The sequence below is a fragment of the Mus musculus genome, assembly GCF_000001635.26.
Source record: "Mus musculus strain C57BL/6J chromosome 4 unlocalized genomic contig, GRCm38.p6 C57BL/6J MMCHR4UN_CTG5".
In the NCBI taxonomy this organism is placed as follows: Eukaryota; Metazoa; Chordata; class Mammalia; order Rodentia; family Muridae; genus Mus; species Mus musculus.
In genome coordinates, this window is record NT_187054.1 from 137,483 (window position 1) to 152,500 (window position 15,018).

At 47.4% G+C, this 15,018-nt stretch overlaps 1 protein-coding gene and 1 pseudogene across 1 annotated transcript in view; one reads left to right on the plus strand and one right to left on the minus strand.

The window, feature by feature from the left end:
* LOC108168680 overlaps positions 1 to 15,018 on the plus strand; it is a 160,442-nt gene that overhangs the window by 119,751 nt on the left and 25,673 nt on the right. The window lies entirely within an intron of this gene.
* On the minus strand, positions 724 to 6,332 carry Gm9615 (predicted gene 9615; annotated as a pseudogene).

Sequence of the window (15,018 nt, forward strand, 5' to 3'; positions counted from 1 at the left end):
GAGAAGGTAGGATCATGGGCAGAGGCAGTGTTCTGGGGAAGGAGGAGGAGGATAGTCTCTGTGAACCTTTGTTGTTGAGACAGGACCTTACTGTGCAGCCCTGGCTGGCCTTGAACTCATTAGGTAGGCCAGGTGGGCCTCAAACTCACCCATCAGCCTGTGTCTGCCTTGCAAGTGCTGGAATAAAAGGCCCACACTACTACACTGGGCACCTAGTTTCTTCTAGATTGATTGATGCTAACCATTCGGAATGTTCATGCATAAACAGGGCTCAGTAATCCTGGTGGCGATGGGATGTAGGGAAAGGTCCAAAACCGTGAAGAATCTTTTTTGATGGTTCTCTGCCGTCACTAATTTCTTTTACTTCTTTTTCATTCCAGCCCTTGACTTTCATAATTAAATTGAGAACATCACAATTTTTCCCTTATCGCTTTACCTTTGGCCCCAAAATATGAGCCAGGCAGAGTTTGGTGAAGGAACTCAAGCCTGATCTTTATCTTTAATGTATAATACACGAGAGACTTCCTTTCTGGTCAAGTGTTTAATTCACATTCTAGGTTGGGGTAAGGAAAACTGACTTGTCTGAAGTAAGTTCAAGTCTCCTTCCCGGGATGAGGGCATTTTTATTTCCTTCATACCTTCTCTTAATAATGTACAGCAGAGACAAAGACGACAGACAACTCATTCGGAGATAGAAAATACATTTTGGGTAGTGCAGTCCCTACCTGTTCATCAAAGAAAATGACAATGCTGTGCTCTTAAAGGGATACAGAGGTTGGGGAGCCTAGAAACTGTCACCATGCAGGGCGGTCTCCATTACCAGAAGAGCATTTCTGAAGTAAACCCTGGGAGCTAGGGTAGGTTTCTGTGGTGACTGGCATAAGCCAACCTAGGACAGTGCCGAGGGCAATGGCGGGAGTTGCCTAATACTGAGACAGAGCCAAGCTGCCGGGAGCGAGGCCGGAGCTTACTGTCTAGAATATGGGGAGCAGTTAATAAGGAGGCCATCACTGACTTCTCAGAGGACGAAAACTGGGCCTTGGGCCCTCTGGAGTCCTCTGGCTTAGTTTTCTTGGTGGGGCTCTTGGCTTGAGGCAGACCCCTTTCAACATTTTCTTTACTGGTTTTGGCCACCTTTCCAGGTGTAGAGACCGTGGATGGCTCCGTGTGTGCTTTGCTCTTGATCTTGGGGTTAATAGAGTGAAAAAAGAATTTCATCTTATTTTTCAAGCCAGCCTCTGGAAGGTGGCTAGGCCTCATGTAGGGAGAGGCTGGCATCTCATGCCCTGGTGGGAAGTGACCTGGACCAGGTTGGCCCTGAGAAGGCCTTCTCTGAGTTGGTGAGCGTGGGAAAGGAAGGCCCTGGGAAGCCCGGGAGAGCACAGGCTAGGGGGCTTCAGCAGTCCTCACAGGTTCTGGGACAATGGATTCCTCGCTTTGACTGTCCATGTCCTGCTCAGAGTCTGTCTCCATGAAGACTTCTGGAGGTGGGTCTGGGAACTGGAGCTCAGGGGACTCCCAGGGACTGTGTGGACAGGCATCCTCAAGATGAAAGGTGTGACCCTGTTGTGAGGAGCCCTGGAGTGGTCTGTGCAGGAGCCTCTTCTCCTGCTCTTCATCCTGGCGTGTCTTTTGACCGACCAGGGAAAACCCAAGACCTGCGTCCCCTTCTCCAAGGTCCCCCACGACTTTGGATTTCTCTAGGTTGAACCTTTTCCCTCCAGCTTCCGTGTCAACACAGACTTGGATCTTATCCCTTTGGGAATGCGAGGCCTTGGAGCTCTGCTGGGCAGAACTATGGGGCACTGCTTTGGAAGGAGGAGGCCTTTGCGCCTGACACACATCCTGTACTGCAGAAGCTGGCTGTTTTTTAGGGTGGACCCCTTTTGCATTTGGGGCTGGCAGAGATGGGCATGCGACAGGCTGTTCCTGTAGCAGTGTGCTCTCTGACGTGTGTAGACTTCTGAGAAATTCCTGGATGGATTCGCTCTCTAGGTCGGCTGTACCCAGCTCCTTGTGTTCTCTCTTTTCCTTTTCAGAAATCCCAAACTGCATTGCTAGGATCTTTTTTTTCAGGTGGAAATTCAGTTTGGCCAAGATATGTGTGTTTATTGGGTAGGGTCTGCATGGGGGAGGCTGACTCTCTGCAGGCACCTTCTCTGTCCTTCCGTCCGCCTCTGCTCCAGGCTGGAACTCTTCTGCAGTGTCCGCAGACACCCCACTGTCATCCTGAGTGCAGGACTCAAGTGGGGTAATTTGAGTCAGAGCTCTTGATGGGCTTTTGACAGCTTTGGGCATCTTCTCTCTGAGTCTAGGTTGGCTAGTGACTGCTGGGGATGCAGGCCTAGAGAGAGCTACACAGTAAAGGGCAGGCAGGCCTGACAGGAAGGCCAGATACTTATGATGTAAAGTTGTCTCCAGTTTCTTAATGGTTTCCTTAGGCAGGGATTGGGGCTTCTTACAGTGTTCAAAGAGAGTACCAGATAAGGTTTGTGTCTCCTGGCTGAGGGTCTTTGGTTTCCAGGGAACAACTTTGTGAAGTAAGTCAGGGTCACTTTTACTTTCTGCCTGTAACTTCCTGCATTGGCCTTGTGGAATCCAAGGGAAGGGAGCCACTGTTGCTAAGCTTCCAGGAATTTTGCATTCCCAAGATTTCCAGACTTGGGCCGGGACCTTGCCCTCCTGGATCTGTTCACATTTGGAATCAACATGGCTTTTCAACATTTCCCTTGTCTTGGCAAACAAGTGTGGCATGGGGATTGTCCCTTTGCCCGCTGTGAGTAAGAACATGTCACCAGGCCCATCGGCCTCTGGTTTCCCGGGCTGTGAGATGCTCACATTGGTTAAGCTACTGCTGCCGCAGGGCAGGGACTGCGGGTCTGTTGAGGAGAGCAGCATATTCATGCAGCGCTGGATCCTCTGGGGCAGCCCCCAGCGGAGGTGAATCAGCTGCTTCTGCAGGTGGAATTCCAGCAGCCTTCCTGCGTGCTCTGGGAAGATGTCCCTGGTGGGATGTAAGAAGGGCTTCCTTGCCAAGGAAGTTTTTACTGTCTTAGCCTCACTGAGTGCTTCACACGGCATTCGGCGCTGGTTTTGGAGGAGGAGAGCTGGCAGGCCCCACTGAAGCTTGCTGAGTTGTTTCTTTAGGAGGTGGCGTTCCAGTGCTTCACACTCAGCCAGCGACAGGAACGGGACAGTAATCTGTGCTCCTTCACGCTCACAGGGAGTCTTGCCATTCAGAGAAGTCGGGGAAGAGGGAAAGGCTGACTTACATGGTGTTTTGGGTAAGAAAAGGCCCGAGAGTACCCCTGAGGGCTGAGCATCTGTGGAGGGCTTGGACATATCCTTTTTCTTGCAGATACCTTGAGAACTCAAGGAAGTAACATCCAAGGACTCACTGTGAAGAGATGGAAGGCCACAGAATAACTGGCTATAATATTCACTCTGAAGATTGTCTCCTGAGTCATTAGCTTTTGCCCTGGGGAGTGGATAGAAATTCCTTAGATGTTCACCTTCATGAGAGGGCAAGCAAGTATGAATTTGGTGCCAGGGCCTTCCTTGTTGCAGGTTTATAACAGGCCATTTGGAAACCCAGAAGGTCTGGACGGGCTGGCCTGCCGAATACAAGCTGCTGGTCTTGTGGGAAACGATCCCAGTTCTGTCCTCAGTGACCTTAGAACTGCTGCTCAGAGTACAGGAAGATGGATTTTCTCGAGATCGACGAAATAATGTTGGGTCTGGCATGAGCTGCCTCAGGGACTCCTCCACACGTCTCGGAAGACCCCACTTCTGGAAATGTATCCATTTTTTTACATGTAGTTCAAGAAGCCCACGGACTTTAGGACTAAGTAATGGCAGATGGGAAGACAGCATTGAGTCCATATGTAAGGACATAGTATGTGTCAAGTTTGGGTCCAGGGATAGTAAAGACACAGAGGACTTCACGTGATGAAGGTCTTGGCTTTCCTGGTCAAGCTTTGCTTTGCTTTGCACTATTGTTTCCTCAATCATTAAAACCATAGGTTCCTTGAGCCTTGAAGAAGTCACAGTCTCTGAGACCACGGGCATGTTGGCGAGATGAAAATTTTGGTCTAGCTGGAGACGATCAGTCCAGCATTCTTGAACCCCAAATGTGTTGGTCAACTGTGTTAAGTGTCCCGTTAGTTGTGTTAGTGTTTGGTTTCCGGGCACCCGTGGATGAGGTCTGGTGTGCCTGGAACAGAGCTCCATATTCTGTTCAAAAGACATGGGCAACATCTCCAGGTGCGCAGAGTGAGCAGAGCCCTGGTTCAGTCCCAAAAAAGCAGGGGAGAGCTGACTTTTCTCACTCTGCACTAACTGCTGAATCTCTTCAGTCGCAGCCTCACAGATTTGGCAGCTGGGATCTAAACACAGGAGCTGCCGCACATTTCCCTGCTTGGGGACCCAGCTTTGGCTTGGAAGAGAAAAATAAGACAACCATTAATGAACGAACTTTGTCTGCCTCTTTGGAAGACTGTGTCTGGAGATTTCTGGGCCCTTTTCTCCAGTCCCAAAGTTCTAACCCGACACTGTAGGAAATGAGGTCCTCACTCAAAGCATGGGGTGCTGCTGTATCCAGAAACTCTTGGGAATCATTCGTGCTCTCCAGAAATGAAGTAGAGGGTAAGATGATAGGAAGATGGCATCCCAACAACTGCTCCCCCACTCTGAGGACAGACAGGAGGTAATTGCAGCAGGGTCCAGCCAAACCCAGGGTTCTGCCTTTGGAAGGGAGCAGCAAGAAGACCATATGACATGGTGACCTCTTTATGCTGAATTCCCTCTCTTGACAGGTTGGTGTCTGGGTGCAGCCCTAGCAATGTCCTTTACAGAGCATGCGTGAGTCCATTCTGAAATTCAGACCTGCTGAGACCCTAACATACAGATTGGGTGTGGGGTGGCTCTTCCCTGCTGAGCTGTGACCCATCTCTGCCCTGGCAGCCCTCTCAGCTGGTGGACCTGCCTGCCTGTGTTTGTCCTTCCCTCAGTCACCCCTTTCCTCACCCCTGGCCTGAATCAGGCCAAGAAATCATCAGAGTTTAGACCACAGAGGTCAAGAGGTCACCTTTTCATGATAGAGAGCAGCTCCCATGGCTTCTCAGCTTCTTCTCGGGAAAGTCTCCTGGCTGAGGAATCGGGACAAAGAGTTACGTGGCGAATGAGCATATTAGGGGGATCCTACAGGAATCACAGACTCGGTGCTCTATGGCATGTCTGTGTAGAGCATAGCCATTTACAATTTGCTCTCCTTGCCCAGTTTCATTTGGGCTTCACAGGCAAGAGAGAATGGCCAGTGTTATGCCTACTTTGTGGATGGCTGAGTAAGTTACACTTTACAACCCATTATCAGCCCCTCCTTCCAGTACCCCATCCATCACACAAGTCCTCCCTCCATCCCACCTTCCCCTTCTTTTTTGAGAAGAGGAAGTCTCCTTTTTGGGTATCACTACCCCCACTAACTCTCACTCCATAAAACTAGCTCTTAGTCTGATTTTCTCCCTCCTGTGACAAAATAACTAGGATTTTGTCAAGCAGTTTAAGGGAGAAGATGCTTGTTTGAGCACATAGTTCCACGCATCGTGGGCCGAAAGGCGTGGCGACCAGATGCCTGTGCGTGAAGCTGTGGGAGAGGCCGAGTTATAAAGGAGGTCCTAGGATGGCAGAGATGGATGCCAGAGATATGGAAAGTTGGACAAGGAATGCTGTCTGTACTGAGCATAGCCAGTTATAGCCAGTTATAGAGAGCCCAGAGAGAGCTTTGCAAGCAGAGGACCCTATAGGAGTGGACCTTGAAGGATTACAGTCCACCTTCTGTTCTGCCCACAGCTCTGCTTCCAGATGTGCCCTGATGTGAACAAGCCACGTTGCAAGCGCTTGCTGTTATGAGACAAGCCACTCAGTCGCTATGCCTTTCCCACTGTGGTGGATGGATAAGCTCTGAAGCTGTAGGCCAAAAGAGGCCCTTCTTCCATTGCTCTGCTAGGCATGCCGCCCCAGTGAGGAAGTAGTGACCGCTAAGTGTGCATCCCTTGCTGCACAGCAGTCTTCATCGCGTTCTTAGCTGCTTAGTGCCAAGGAAATTGGGTAGAGCTTTGCGGAACACTCCCAGTTCCCACCCACTGCAGTCTTCGGTGTAAATCCCAGGCTGTAGAACTCAGAACTTCATGAGTTAGAACACCTGGCTCTCGGCAGCAGGGGCTCTGAGGGACAGAGGAGGTGGGAGCTCTCCCAGGGGTGGGGAGTCAGGAGACATTGGAACTTTACCTCTTGATGCTGCATCTCTAGCCCTTTGCCTGACCTTTCGATGATGCTTAAAGAGAAAAATATTACAGTGTAAAGCCAGGGCTCATTTTCTTCTTCATGTCCAAAATGAGAGACAGATCATAGACATTTTCCTATGTTTCCTAAGCTCTCGTGTCTCTGCCTTTCTTTCCACCTGAGCATTTCCCCCTCTCTGCCTATCTCCGACTCACTTGAGGTTCTCCACCATCCTTCTTCAGGTCTCTACTCTCATACAAACTTCTGTAGGAAGGATGGCACGGGCGAGGGAGGGGAGGCCAAACAGACTCAAAGACACTTCTGACGGCCCGAGGACATCAGCTCACAAAGTCCTGCAAGTGGAGCCCCTCACCCCAGCAAGTTGGGAGGTCTTCTGAGATCCAGGGCAGTAGTTTTTCTATTACCTAATTCTCAACTCAAGACCAACAGGAAGACTGGTAGCCTTTCAATCGGAGTACATGGCGGGCGGCACTGAGGTGATGGTGGTAAGGAATTATTTATAGGTCCTTTGTAACCACTTACTTTTCTAAGTCCTTTGGCACAAAACGGGGGCACTCTGGAATAGCATTTAGCATTTAAAGGTTACTTATCTAGGCTTAAAGCATTTCAATCAGAGTCAGCGTTTTCCTACCCGGTAGCAGCTCTCTTTAGGTTCCAAGCTCAATCTCTGGTAACTCCGTCTTACTTGCCAGGCAGTTAGGAAAATGGCGAAGATGGAGGTGTAGGTACATAAAAGATAACCTATGTCCCAGAAAGAACATGCAGGGATTAACATGGCCTAAACCTCATTAGCACGAGGAGACTAGTCATCTCTGTATTAGTCGTTCAAGGGCCTATGTGCCTAATGACTCGCTGCACTGGGCATTGTCATGGCTGCCTCACAGAGGATGGAATTAGGGCACCAGACTGCATCACAAAGCCCTCTGTTCCACAGAGATTGCTCCAGTGGTGTTTCATTGGTCGTCTGCAAAAGTAAATCTATCTATCTATCTCTATCTATCCATCAATCTATCATCTAGCTATCTATACACACACACACATTCCCCACCCCCAACTTTACTTCCTCTGTCTCCCATCCCATCCCAACCTCTTTGTTCAGCTTCCTCTTCCAGAACTGTCCAGTCACTTATCTTCAGAATCTTGAGTTATTTGCCACACACGGCACCTTGTGAGAGAGAGTGACTGGGAGAGAGAGTAACCCACACTAACTCTACACCCAACCTGGGGACACACAGGAGCTTAGAGAGAGCACAGCATGGGTGTGGCTTGAAAATGGAGAGCTTTGATGTTTCAAGTAAGGGGTGACTTAAGAGATCAAAACTACGAGAAGGGATGGTTATGGCTGATGTGGTGGCGCCATACATCCAAACAAAGGCAATAAAGCCTTGGTAGCCAGAGACGGAAATGGCCACTAATAATAGTCACAAGTCCCTTCCTTGTGACTATTCATCACCCTGAGCATGCAGGAGGCTTTCTACATGGGTGGAAGTTCAAGTCTTGAATAGAGTTGCACCAGCGTGCTGTATCGGTGTGTCGTGGAGGAGTGTGATGCTTACAGATGCTTTCCACCCACAGGCAGGACTGTCAACTGGGTACCAAGTCTTCAAGTACGGGAGCCTATGGGGGACATTTCTTGTTCAAACACCATGTATCTTTCAACAAAATATTACTATGCTGTAATATTTCTGATTGAATGGGTAATTTCAACGCAGAGATAGGATCAAGTAGACATTCTAAAAATAGAAAATATGGTAACAGTGATTGCTTGTCAAGATAGTCTTGACACCGGAGGAAAAAAATCAATAGCCTAATGATAATTCAGTAGACATTATCCAGGGTGACATACAAGTGAAAAACAAAACAAAACAACAACAAAAACAAAACCAAGCATTCAAGAGTCGTGACATGTATCAAAAAGTCTATTATAAATGCAACAGACATCCTAGAAACAGACAGACAGACACAGAGAGAGAGAGAAAAAAACAAAAGAAATATTAGAAGAAATAGCCAATGATTTTTCAAAATTAATGAGAAGTCAATTAAAAATCAAGAGGCTTCATGATTTTTTTTTTGTGATACTATTAGGTAGCATTCTAATTTAATAACCCAAATCTTCAAATGCTTTACATGATGAAAATGATAGGTGACCTAAGCTCACACATGCTTCTCTGTGTTGGAGAGAAAGAGTTTGCATTACAGAAATTATGCACTGTCATACACTGGGGCTTTGAAAATCAGCTGTCAGATGAGTCAAGGGGAAGGGGGCCTGAGACCTGCTTCTCTGGGGAGCAGACTCCGAGGAGCCAGAGGAATGGCTTGGCAGTTAGGAGCGCTGCAGTTAGGAGCACTGCAGTTAGGAGCGCTGCAGTTAGGACCACTGCAGTTAGGAGCACGGGCTGCTCTTCTGGAAGAGGCTGGTTTGATTCCTAGCACCCTCATGGTGGCTCACAAACATCTGTGACTCCAGTTCTTAGTTATCCAAGGGCCTTTTCTTTCCTCCCTGGGCAGAAGGCAGTGCACAAACATGCATGCAGGGAGAACACCCATGCACATTTAAAAAAGAAAGAGCACATTTGGGACTGGTGTGACAGCTCAGAGATTAAGGCAGTCGCCACCAAGCTTGACAAACCGACAAACTGACAAACCTGGTTGTCAGGATCTATGTGGTGGATGAAAGAAGAGGAGAATCCACTTTTGAAAGTTTCTCTCTCTCTCTCTCTCCCTCTCTCTCCCTCTCTCTTCCTCTCTCTCTCCCTCTCTCTTCCTCTCTCTCTCACACACACAATAATAAAGGGGAAAAAAAAAGTACTGATGCTGCCAAGATTAGGTCATCTTTGGCAGCAGGACATGCCCAGGAGGTGGAGGAGGGATATCTGTTATGACTTTGGAAGGTTTGTTTTTATCCAGATCCATGACAAACTCATTAATCACTTACTTCACCAGCCAGGTGTTTAACAGGAATCTAGGGGTTAGTTACAACTTGAAAGGAATACATTAGGACCAGAGAGAAGAGATAGAGTTACCTCCTACTCATCAGCCTTGGGCAGACACTGCCAAGACTGCTGATGTCGGTGCTAATAGAGCATCAGGGTATACTGAACACACAGAAATAGAGCAGAGAGTAGCTATCTGGTAGACCATCCCCTTGACCCAGGAGCCATCTGATGCATCAGATGCGGGCTGATATCAGGTTTTTGAACTGAGGAAGCGCTGAGTCTGTTCATACATTCCCTTCCTGCTCCCCCATACCTGTTTTTTGTTTGTTTGCTTGTTTGTTTTGTTTTGTTTTATTCTGTTTTTTGGCATGGAAAACTTTATGTGCCAAGATTGTTAGCCACACTAAGAGCAGCAGAGAGGATGACTCCTCTTCCTCTCATCTGTCACCTTCACTGCATAGGTAATGAGTTCACTGGAGAGAGCAAAGTAGCTGCAGGTCTCTTGGGAGAAAAACAAGACTTTCAATAGCCTTTTGGAAGAGAATGATAATTACAGTAAGATGTAGCTAAGTGTCCTGGCTAATTTACTGTCAACTGAACACAAGCTAGAGTCATTTGGGAAGAACCCTCAATTGGGAAAATGCCTCCATGTTAGCAAACAGCACTCCTCCATGGCCTCTGCATCAGCTCCCGCTTCCAGGTCCCTTGAGTTCTTGACCCAACTTTCCGGGACGATGGACTACAAGCTACAGGATGAAATAAGCCCTTTCTTTCCCCAAGTTTCTCTTGGTTGTGTGGTTTTACCATAGCAACAGAGACCCTGTCTAAGATGCTAGGTAAAAATGCTAATTAGAATAAGTTTGCGGGGAGAGGGGGCGGGGCAACATGTGAAACTAATTGAGTACTACAAGATCTTGAGAAAAGAGGACAGAAAGAAATATCCCATGCTGAACCAGAACTGGTTATGTGTGCTTTGACTCATTTTGGCAGAATACATGGTGAGATACAGTTTCTATCATGAGATGGGTCCTACTATGAGACAGGACCACAAAATGAAGAGGGAAAAGAAGGAAGGGGCTGGGCGGGGAGACAAGAGGAGCACATGGATATTAAAGGGTGACCATTTGGGACTGGACAGCCATTTCCTATGAACTTCCCTGGGGAGGCCCTCCTCTCCCAGCTTCCCTCAGCTGCCTCTGGGTAGTGCTGGTGTCTTGTGGACTTTTCTATCCACTTTGGCGTGTCCATTGGCGAGCAGGTTCTAGTTAGGAATGTATATGTACACACATGTATGTGCCTGCAGGAGCCGAAAAAGGAGGCCACGAATCTGAAGAAGAACAAGGAAGGTTTATGGGAGGGTTTGGAGGGAGGAAGGGAGAAATGTAGTTGTATATTAAATGTATTGCATTATATTATATTACAGTCTCAAGACTGTATAAAAATAAAAAGGGTGGTTGTCTTATGAAGGCTCGGTCTGAGTCAATTTATTAACCCACTCATGAATTAACATGTCAGTGGATTAATAAGTTGTTGCTTGCATGTTTTGTTATAGCCACGCTCCTTGTGCTCAGCTTGCTCTGTGTTACCATGGCCATCACAGATGTCAGGCAGATGCTGCCACCAGGCTCCAGAACCTTGAGGAAATAGATGATATCTTTATAAGTTTTCCTCATCAATTATGTTATCTGTGGCATTGTTATGGCAACAGAAAATGGACTATTCTATGATTATAGGATGGTCACAACAAATGATAAAGCTTCTGGAATATAACAGAGAATGTCTTCATTATGACTTAAGAAAAGCTGTGCCGCAGATCTAGCCCAGGGACCCCGCATACCAGGCAAACATTCTCCCATGGAGTTGCATCTCCAACCCTTTCATTAGAAAATTCTCGATGGTAAACAAAATTCCTTTAAAAATTACAGAGCACTAATCCTAAAATGAGATTGATACATTGGTGCATTTTAAACATCAGGGTTTCCTTTTAAAGAGTGGTGTGGTGGTTTGAAAAGAGTGACAGCCCACCCCCCACACACACACACAGATTCACACATTTGGAAGCTTAGCCATCAGGGAGAGTATTTTCCAAAGGAATGACCTCCACAAACAAAGGAAGCCTGAAGGTTTTATCTGGGGGCCTACCCACAGTCATATAAGAAAACACATTAGGAACGAGCATAGTCTATGGATGCTCACGTTCCTGAATAGCTACAGTTTAGCGTCATTGTCTTTGTTAAGGTTTCTACTGCTGTGGTAAAGACCCGACCAAAGCAACTTAGGGAGGAAAAGGCTTTATTCAGCGTACACTTCCAGTTAATAGTCCATCACTGAGGGAAGTCAGGCCAAGAACTCCAGCTGGACAGGGACCTAATACAGCAGGAACTGGTCAGAGGCCATGAAGAGGTGCTGATAACTGCCTTGCTCTCCATGACTTGCACAACCTGCTTTCTCATACCACCCAGGACCACCTGCCCAGGAGTAGCACCATCTACAATGGGCTGGTCCCTCCCGCATCAATAACTAATTAAGAAAATGCCACACAAGATTGCCTATAGACCAACCTATGGAGTCATTTTCTTAGTTGTAATTTCCTTTTCTCAAATGACTTTAGCTTGTGTCAAGTTGATAAAAACAAAACAAAACCCAATCAGGACAGTTCATGAAAGGACAGTTGACTGGTTTTGGTCATGCTTAGCTCAGCATTCTGGGCCACAAGTTTAAGAGGTTAAACAGGTAGACACGAGCATTTTAGGGTTATGCTCCGCTGGGGTCCTAGGGACGGCTGACAGGGGGGCCTCTTGGCAGGTGACTTAGGGTTTCTCTTGCTGTGAACAGACACCATGACCACTGCAACTCTTATAAAGGACAGCATTTAATTGGGGCTGGCTTACAGTCCCAGAGGTTTAGCCCATTGCCATCATGGTGGCTTGCAAGCAGACATGGTGCTGGAGAGGTAGATGAGAGTTCTACATTTTGATCCACAGGCATCAGGAAGAGAAGTGGTTGAGCTTCTGAGACCTCAAAGCCCATCCCCTACTCACATACTTCCTTCCTCCAACAAAGCCACACCTCCTCCAACAAAGCCACACCTCCGAATAGTGCCCCACCCCCACTACCCATGGGCCTATGGGGGCCATTTTTATTCATGCTACCAGAGTAGGGTCAATTTTTTTTTAATCCTTTCACTTCTGCACCCTATTGCTCTGGCATAATAAATCCAGGAAACCATAATTTGACATATATTACAGATATATTATAGGATGGAAATGTTTATAATCTCTCAAACTTTAAATCTCTGGCAGAGATCTCTTTCAGTTTTCAGGACCTCTCTGAAGTTTGTGTGTGTGTGCATAGGGAGCTAGAGGACAGCTTTGACTGTCAATCTAATGATACTATCCACCTTGTTTTTTGAGACAGATTCTCTCACTGGCCTTGAGCTCACCAACTAGACTGGCTGGCTAGGGAGTCCAAATGTCTGTCTACCTTTGTCTCTCTGGTGCTGAGATTACAAGTATTTACCACCATGTCCTGCTTTTTAAAATGTGGGTTCTGAGCCTCGAACTCAGGTCCTCCTATTTTATGAGGCAAGGCAACTGCTTTATGGACTGAGCTATCATCTCAGCTCTCATCTGCCAGTCTTTATGGCCAGACATCCTTGACAAGGCTTCTTTTTAAAGCAGGGACTCCTTTAAATCTCTGGTACCTCTGAAATTAGCCAGGGCAGAGGTTATTTTCAACCTCTGCCAGACCTGGGGACCAGTATCAATCTCAGGCTTCAGGCTAACCCCCTTGTGCTTGCTTTCTGATGCATCAAGTTCCTGTTTATTTTGTTCTAAGACTCTTGTGGACAACTCAGGGTCCAGGCTCACCCCCTGATTTTGTGAAATCACTGGAGTGGCTTCCAACTTTGCCCAGAAGCACATGAGCAGTGTAGGGTTAGTGAGATGCTCTTGTGCAGGGGTCAAGCCAGGAAGGCTGCCTCTCTTCATTGACTCTGTGCCAAGTTTACATAAGACTGTTCAGCACAGACTGGAAACAAGACAGATTGTGGGCTAAGAACCCCAGCATGCATTTCTTGGAAATTGGCCTCTGTCCTGGCTGGTTTTATGTTAACTTGACACAAGCTAGAGTCATTAGAGAGGAGGGAGCCTCAATTGAGAAAATGCCTCCATTACATCAGGCTTGTAGGCAAGCCTGTGGGGCATTTTCTTAATTAGTAATTGATGGGGAAGGGCCCCACCCACTGTGGGTGGGGTCACCCCAGGCTGGTGGTTCTCACATCTAGAAGAAAACAGGATGAGGGAAGGCTTCAGGGATCTGAAGAAGATAAGGACTCCACAGGAAGACCACAGAGTCAACTAACCTGGACCCTTGGGGGCTCCAGAGACTGAGCCACCAACCAAAGAGAGAGCATGGGCTGGACCTAGGCCCCCTGCACATGTGTAGCAGATGTGCAGCTTGGTCTTCATGTGGGTCCCCCAACAACTGGAGTGGGGGCTGTCCCTGACTCTGTTGCCTGCCTGTGGACTTTGTTCCCCTAACTGGACTGCTTTGTCTGTCCTCAGTGGGAGAGGATGCACCTAGTCCTGCAGTTACTTGATGTGTGTGTGTGTGTGTGTGTGTGTGTGATACCCAGGGAGGGGCTCCCCTTCTTAGAAGAGAAGGGGAGGAGAGGAGGGAGTGAGGGAAGAATCTGTGACTGGGGAGGGGTCCTGTAGAGTGAATAAATTAATTAATAAATAAAAATTAAACTGGGCTGGTGAGATGGCTCAGCGGGTAAGAGCACTGACTGTTCTTCTGAAGGTCCTGAGTTCAAATCCCAGCAATCAACATGGTGTCTCACAACCATCTGTAATGAGATCTGACACCCTCTTCTGGTGCGTCTGAAGGCAGCTACAGTGTACTTATATTTACTAAATAAATAAATGTTTGGGCCGGAGCGAGCAGGGACTGAGTGAGCAGAGGTCCTAAAAAATTCAATTCCCCACAACCATCTGTACAGCTACAGTGTACTCATATACATAAAAATAAATAAAATAAATCTTTAAAAAATAAAAAGTAAATAAATAATAAAAATTAAGCTATGGGGAACCACAAAAAAATATAAGAAAGAAAGAAAGAAAGAAAGAAAGAAAGAAAGAAAGAAAGAAAGAAAGAAAGAAAGAAAGAAAGAAAGAAAGCAGGCTGAGCAAGGCATGAGGAGCAAACCAGTAAGGAGCACCCCTCCATGACCTCTGTACCAGCCCCTGCCTCTGAGCTCTTGCACTGTTTGAATTCCTGTTCTGACTTCCTTCAATGATGACCTATGATGGGGAAGCTCAAGCCAAACGAACCTTTTCCTCCCGAATTTGCTTTGTTCACAGCAATAGTAACCCAAAGGAGGACAGCTTCTAAGCCAAATAAAAGGTTCTCAAATGCATAAGAAATCACAAATCCTGATAGCCGAGGCCACATGAAGGCCTCCAGAAAAAGCAGGTGGCTGCCAGGGAGGGGCTGGCAGGGCCCTCAACAACCTCCCTGGGGCTGCTGCTCTTCTGTCTTCCGGCTAAGGAGTTGGAACCATGTGCAGACCACCCTGTGGTGTGGGCTTCTGTGCTGGTTTGTCACTTGCAGGCAGAAGATGTCAGTGTGGAGAGCACAGAGGACACAGAGTTCCTGAAGAAAGGTGCCGTTCATACAGTGGACACAGCGAGGCCATTTTGGTTGTGTGTGTGTGTGTGTATCATCACATCTGTTCTGCCTTCTGTCTGAACAGGAAACAGGGAGGATGAAGCCTATGACA